This window comes from Tachypleus tridentatus, chromosome 9, assembly GCF_004210375.1.
Source record: "Tachypleus tridentatus isolate NWPU-2018 chromosome 9, ASM421037v1, whole genome shotgun sequence".
Lineage (NCBI taxonomy): Eukaryota > Metazoa > Arthropoda > Merostomata > Xiphosura > Limulidae > Tachypleus > Tachypleus tridentatus.
The window spans coordinates 71,936,457-71,943,186 of record NC_134833.1 but is presented as its reverse complement, the minus strand read 5'-3'; the positions used below and the strand labels follow the sequence as shown (position 1 = coordinate 71,943,186).

The window sequence follows — 6,730 nt, the reverse complement described above, 5'->3', positions numbered from 1 at the left end:
TATGATTTTTTTTTGTTCCAGTCATGTTTAAAAGTCACTTTCTGATCCAAAAATTAATTTAAATGCTTTCGAAAACAGTCTCTCATGCATCTTTTTTTTCATTCTAATAATTTTGTAATGGTCCACGAAACTGATTTATTTAAAGTAGTATTTTTCAAAGAGCTGTAATCTTGTGCGTAATTTTGGTGTGAATACTTAAATACGATACACCCTATAAATTAATGTTGGATGTGGGCATGACCCAGTAGTTAGCGTTTCGGGCTATATATCGCAAAGTCCAGATTTCGAAATATAGTATGATCCTGTATTATCAAGACGACTAGTATAGATATTAAAACTTTAATTAAAATAAAGTACAGAACAACGTTTCAACCTTCTTAGGTGATCTTCAGAATATATTTTTACTTAAAGTGGGTTTCTCGTTATCACGAATCACGCAGTACGCTTCCGCATTCGTTTTGCCGTTTAACAAATGTGATGTATAAGGTGCTGTTCATTGTAACAATACCGATACCTTTTAGTCACCTTTGCATAATTTCTTGACTTACAAGTTGTCCTCTTGAAGAAGCTGCAAATATAATTTAAAAAAAGAACATGTTGACTTATTTCTAATGATTATGTTTGTCCATAAAATAAAAAACAAAAAGCACAATAAAATATTGCAAACCGTTAGCAATCAATTATAAAAACATTTAATGAATGTTCGTGTATGTTCAAAGATATTTCAAAAGTACACAGATTAATTGAGTTTTCGCTTTGGTTTTGGACAGCAAGGATAACAAGGCTAGTTCCTCAGTCACTTTTCGGAATATTGCAATTTTCTTTGTTTAAAATACTGGCATAAAAAATCTATGTGTGGCACATGGAGTGTATCAAATGTTTATACTGGTTAAACATGAGGATTTATTTGGGTTTCACGTCTGTTTTAGACAAATGGTTTCAATAAATCACTTTTTCCTGTCAAAATATCTAAATGTTTATTTGTTCTAGACGAAACACCCGTGGTCCAGTGCCTTGAAACTAAAACATTACCAAGTTCTAAGTTACAACGAGTGAACTAAAACAAAACTCATCTAAATTATATTTTTTAAGCTGCCTTATAAAATAAAAGAGATGCAATTTCTTGAACTTAGAAATTTGTTCATACGTACATTTTTTTGATGGCTTAGATTATTGATTTGAAATTTTGTTTTGCTTGTAAGTAATGTTTAAAAAAATTCAAGAGAGGAGTGAAAATAGTGTCATACATTTGCTTGTGTTATTTTTGACGTTTGTCGTATGCCTTTAGTCTTATTAATCAAAACAGATGAAATATGAAAAATAATTTGCTTATTTTCATCTGTTAACTTTAACAGGATACTTTAGGTACGTTACGGACTAACTTCTAACAGCCTAAAAAAAAAAACTGCACTCAAAATGTATTTATAAACTACCTGCTTTCGACCTTTCTTCAAACTGCATATCTTTCAATAAAACTGATTTTCTTTATAGTAAATATTTTCTAAGTTACTCTTTATACTAATATATCTCTGTGCTCACTTTGAAAATACTATCGGTTAACAAGGTTACAAGTGGTTATACTACTTCTTTTGTAATCCGATGATTACGTGTTAACAATTATACAAATAATCGTTTTCCATAATTAATTAATCTGTGTAAAACATACGCTCAAACAATAACAGTTCATTTCTCTTTAATAATTTTTTTTTATTTTAAAATAAATGTGAAAAATGGTTGTGTTTCTTTTTGTTGATACAAAGCTACAGAATGGACTATCTGTGATCTCTTTACCTTAAGCCCTCTTATATTGCACCTAATCTTTAACCACGTTGGTCAATGAATTACTGAGTTCATATGTTCACTAGATGATTGTTTAGTCTAAAAAGACTACAGCGATAAACGCCAGGATTCACTGAATGAGAAATTATAAAAACTAAAGTGTTCGTTACAATAAAAATGAAGTTGCTACACTTTAAGATTACTATTTGAAGCTAGTAAGAGGTTATAAGAAGTACATTACTTATTCATGATATTAAGAGGAAAAACTAGATCAAGAGAACTAGATTGTGAGTGTGGGTTATGAAAATAAACTTACATATTGTTTGTGATATTTAAAGCAAGTAAGTTGGAAAGGATTGAGTTAAAATTTTATAATTAGAAAAACTATGGGACTAAATTGGGTATATACTGACAGATTGCAAACACTCGGTTTTTTCCTTCACAATTTATTGATTAGAATAAAAAAGTCATAGATTCTACGTCTCAGCTTAAATGTGTTAATAAAATAACAGGAGGAGCCAGTTTCAAGTGATGAATGGATCGTTTGAAAACCAACGCCACCTGGATTCGAGGAGACCATACATCAATTTTCACTCAACTTACTAGGCAGGTTATGTTTATGTGAAACCACCCAAACACGGACCCCTGGTGGAGTAGCTAAATATTTTTTTTAATAGAGCACAGCTCAAGGAAGAGCTATTTGATAATTAAAAAAATATATCTGGAAATACTGAAATAGGTATTTGCGTAATTTGAGTGACAAGATACTTAACAAGTTTTATTTTAATGTCCTTCTTTATCATTCTGGTCATGAGGTTAGGGTTATGACCAGAAGACTGTTAGTAACATTATTGTTTGATTGCTCATTAAGACTAATTGAATAACGCTAGAAGAATGCATTAAACTCTTATTTCTTACTGATCTATCACGTGGAAAATTAAGATTTTAATAAATATTAAAAACATAGTAATATCAAAATCATCTTTAATACGGACGTTTCGGAAATTTCTTAAATTCCATAATCAGCGTTATTAGCTCAAAAACAAAAGTTTATAAAATTCGAACTCCAAAAACAAAATTAGCATCTAATGAGTTTTCGTATTTAATTGAAAGTTCAGAAAGAATAAATTTAAATTGTAACAATTTAATAGAATGTACCATAAACGTTCGGTATACGCATGTTTAATGAATACCATTGTCAAAAGAGACAAATATAGAAAGGCCTAAATATAAGTATAAACACCGTATATTTAAAATTATAATAAATATCAAATTAAATCACCGACAATTAGGAACTGATTACATTAATGACAACAGAAAACTAAAATTCTCAACTCCGAAACCAGATATTACGAATTTCCTATTAAAAAAGGCCTCTCTGTTTTTAGTTATCACAAAATAACATTAACTCCTCCATGTTGTCATTAATGTAATCAAATTCTGGTTCTCAGAGTTATTATTTGATAGTTAGTATTATTTTGAAGATACATATATTTAAGCCATTCCTTATGTTATGAAGCTCGCACTTAATAAAATGATTTCAGCCAGACTTCAGCTTCACTAAGCTTATTTTTACATAATATTATTTAAGGTACATTTCTAATACCTGTACAACGTTATAACATAAATTATGTCGACTACTCTTTTTATGAATGTGAAATCAACATTTCGAAATCAAACTCAATATTCCAAACCCGTATTGTCTCAAAAATAGTTAATATTTTTATTTTAATGTATTTAAGTGAGACATATGATGATTTGTGCTTTGTTGTTTTATTTCCATGTTCATGATTTAAGTTTTTTTAAACACCTACAATGTTGTGGGACATAATTGTACTATCGATAGAAAACTTTTAAACAATTATATTTGTTTGTGTTCTGCCCTTCACAGGTACCAAAACCTAGTTTTTAGTGTTGTAATTCTGCAGAAATACCTCTGTGCCACTGGGTGGCGAGCTTCTAAACATACTGTTTAGCATTTAGTTGTAAAGCTTATTATAAACCATTATTTTTCTTTTTAAAAACAAGAAACAAAGCTGTTTATTTCATCATTCCATTTACAAATGTTCTAGAAAAGATTGTATATTCTATGACACTAAAAAAATAGGAATATAGCTAAATATTTTGCTAAGAAAAGTTTTATATAGTTAAACATTCAAATCTCTTTTGAATGAAAGTCGTCAAATGTCTTTGTTATCTCATTTGTTCACATATTTTTTTCAAGCATTCGATAATTAATGTTCTGACACTTTGTTTTTAACCTAGATCGTTTTAATACGTTTTTAAATATCTGGAGTCACATTCATCGTGGTTATTTTACTAAAAAAGCTGATTAGCACATTTTATATGACACATAAGGAGAAGTTTTAAAATTATTTTAATCAATTGATACTTTGGGTTTCGATCATAAAACTTAATGAGTACATTTGTTTCATCGATATGCATTGAAAGAAAAAGCCAATGTAACTATTTTTGTTATCAACTAACAAACGCACGCCACTACCAAAACCAAAAGAAAATGAAATCTCCGGAGTGTGTCATATCATAATAGTACAATGCTAATTTACTATTATTAAAAATGTTTAAAATACAAATATTAAAATTATCTATTATAATACACAACTTTATTAAAATGTTACGAGAAGCTGCATTTTGGAATATCAGTGATATATTTGCTTCACATTATTCTCACATGAAACATGTGCAGAAAATATACAAAGTTTAAAAGAATGTGAATACATTTTAAACATTGGTCTTTTTTCTAACGTCATGTAATATACGGTTTCATTCTTTTTTTTTACAAAGAAACGTAATATTAAGAAAATATAACTTTTTAGATCAGTGAATCCAAGCTTTCTCTACGAAATTAAATCTGTATTAATTTTTATTGGGATTTTCTTTACAAATCTAGAGACGCATTCTCAATAACCAAACAGAAATGAAGTTATTCTAAGGACGCTTTAAAATAAATGAAAATAATCTTTACAATGCAAAAATAGTTTTTTCTTACGAAATTGATTTCATACTTATACATATAATAAAAAAGTATGAATAAGCCTTACTCATGAAGACAGTTCATTTTATAAAAGGAAAACTGCATTAATATAAAAATATGAATAAGAATATAACATGCAGTTTAAAATGCCAAAACTGAATAAAAGAAAGAACATACGAATTATTGAGTTTGGTAGTAATAATACTGAATCATTAATATTTATAAGAAAGAAATTTAAACGCTATTTTTTACGAATAACCAAAGTGGAAAAATGTATTTCCAGAAAATCACATAAGAAGTGCAATGTTGTGAATAACAAATTAAACTAGTTTGATTGATGGTTAAGACATTTATTTAGAAAGAAACGAATGAAAATATTTACTTAGTTAAACACAAACGTAGGTATATTGATTTTTAGTTAATCAAGAATGTAACGTTGATTTTGTTAGAAATCTCTGAAGAAGGCAGAAGGTTTATTTCAGGACAAGCTCATTAAAAAAAAGATTGTTTTAAGAAAAATCAAATCAAGTAATAAGTATTGTTTGATTAAAACCAGATTAAAATGTTAATCTGGATATTAATTGATGTGGAAATTTGTAGCAAGCTCAAGTGGAGCTAATTAAGATAAGAAGCTAGTTCAAAAATTAACACTGAAGAATGCTTATTTTTAAAAAATGCAAAAGCTAAATAAGATATACCAAAAACGATTTTGGTACCAAGTCACATTGATCTGTCAAGTTCTATCTGACGATGCGCTTCTTGAAAATTGCCCTACCACCGTAGGTGCAGTGTAGTTGTCGCTGATCCGTCGTAAAGCTGTCTGTAAAAAGCACACCACTGCTCTCTGTTGCTTTCTATAATCCGTTTAGTGTACAAAATTTCAAAATTATGGTGTAAAATGGTGAAACTAGAGTAGAAAATTGGTATTTGTAGAAATATTTGTTTGTTTGTTCTTGGAGTTTGCACAAAATTACACGAGGGCTATCTGCACTAGCCATCCCTAATTTAGCACTGTAAAACTAGAGGGAAGACACCTAGTAATCACCACCACCCACCGCCAACTCTTGGGCTACTCTTTTACCCACGGCTGATAGGGCGAGCATGTTTAATGTGATCCTCAGATTACGAGTTGAGTGTCTTAACCACTTTGCCATACCGGGTCTTGCAGAAAGAAGCTTGATGAATACATTTTGGTAGAAAAACTACTATAGTGTTGATTTGGAATAAAGAAGCCAGAATTTTAAGAAACAGTAATTTTTTTGTGAAAGCTAGAATTGAATGCAGAATGTTGAGGAAATTACCTTTTTGAGTAAGAACTAGAATGGAATAAACTATTTTATACAAATCCAATGGAAACTGATTTTAGTAAAAACCAAATTCAACTCTTAATTTTGTAGTTATGCAGCCTCGAACTTTATTCTTAGAGAAATAAAAATGGAGTATTGAGTGTTAATGTAGAGCGTTAATTTTAAAAAATCAAGAAAAATTAATTAAATGAAACAGAAAATTTTGGTAATAGTACAATATCACGAGAAAATTGACCATATTTTGAGTTATTTACTGCTATGGAACACTGAATGATGTTGATTTTAGAATAAACTACATTGAAACCTTAGTTTTTTTGTGTGTGTGGAAATTAGAGTGAGACGTTTGTGTTGTAAAAATATATATATATTAAATATTTTGTGTAAAATGTGAAAAACATTGATTTCATTGAGAAAAAGATAAGAATTGTAAAATGCATCCTTCAGTTGCACCAAAAGTAAGTTAGAGGTGCTTTCAGTCTGGCTCCAACATGTGTCTTGTGCAGTATGCATCTATTATTGTTTCAGAAGCTCAATTTATGCAGACTAAAGATTTGTTTTCTAAACAGTTAATATATTGACTATTTAATGGCCTTGATACTGAACTTGAAACAAAGGTGTGGGTTGTGCGTGGTCCATGAAAGAGAATATT

General features: G+C 29.2%; 1 protein-coding gene across 6 annotated transcripts in view; it reads left to right on the top strand.

Annotated features, from left to right (window-relative positions):
- LOC143225469 (uncharacterized) overlaps positions 1-6,730 on the top strand; it is a 159,926-nt gene that overhangs the window by 33,455 nt on the left and 119,741 nt on the right. The window lies entirely within an intron of this gene.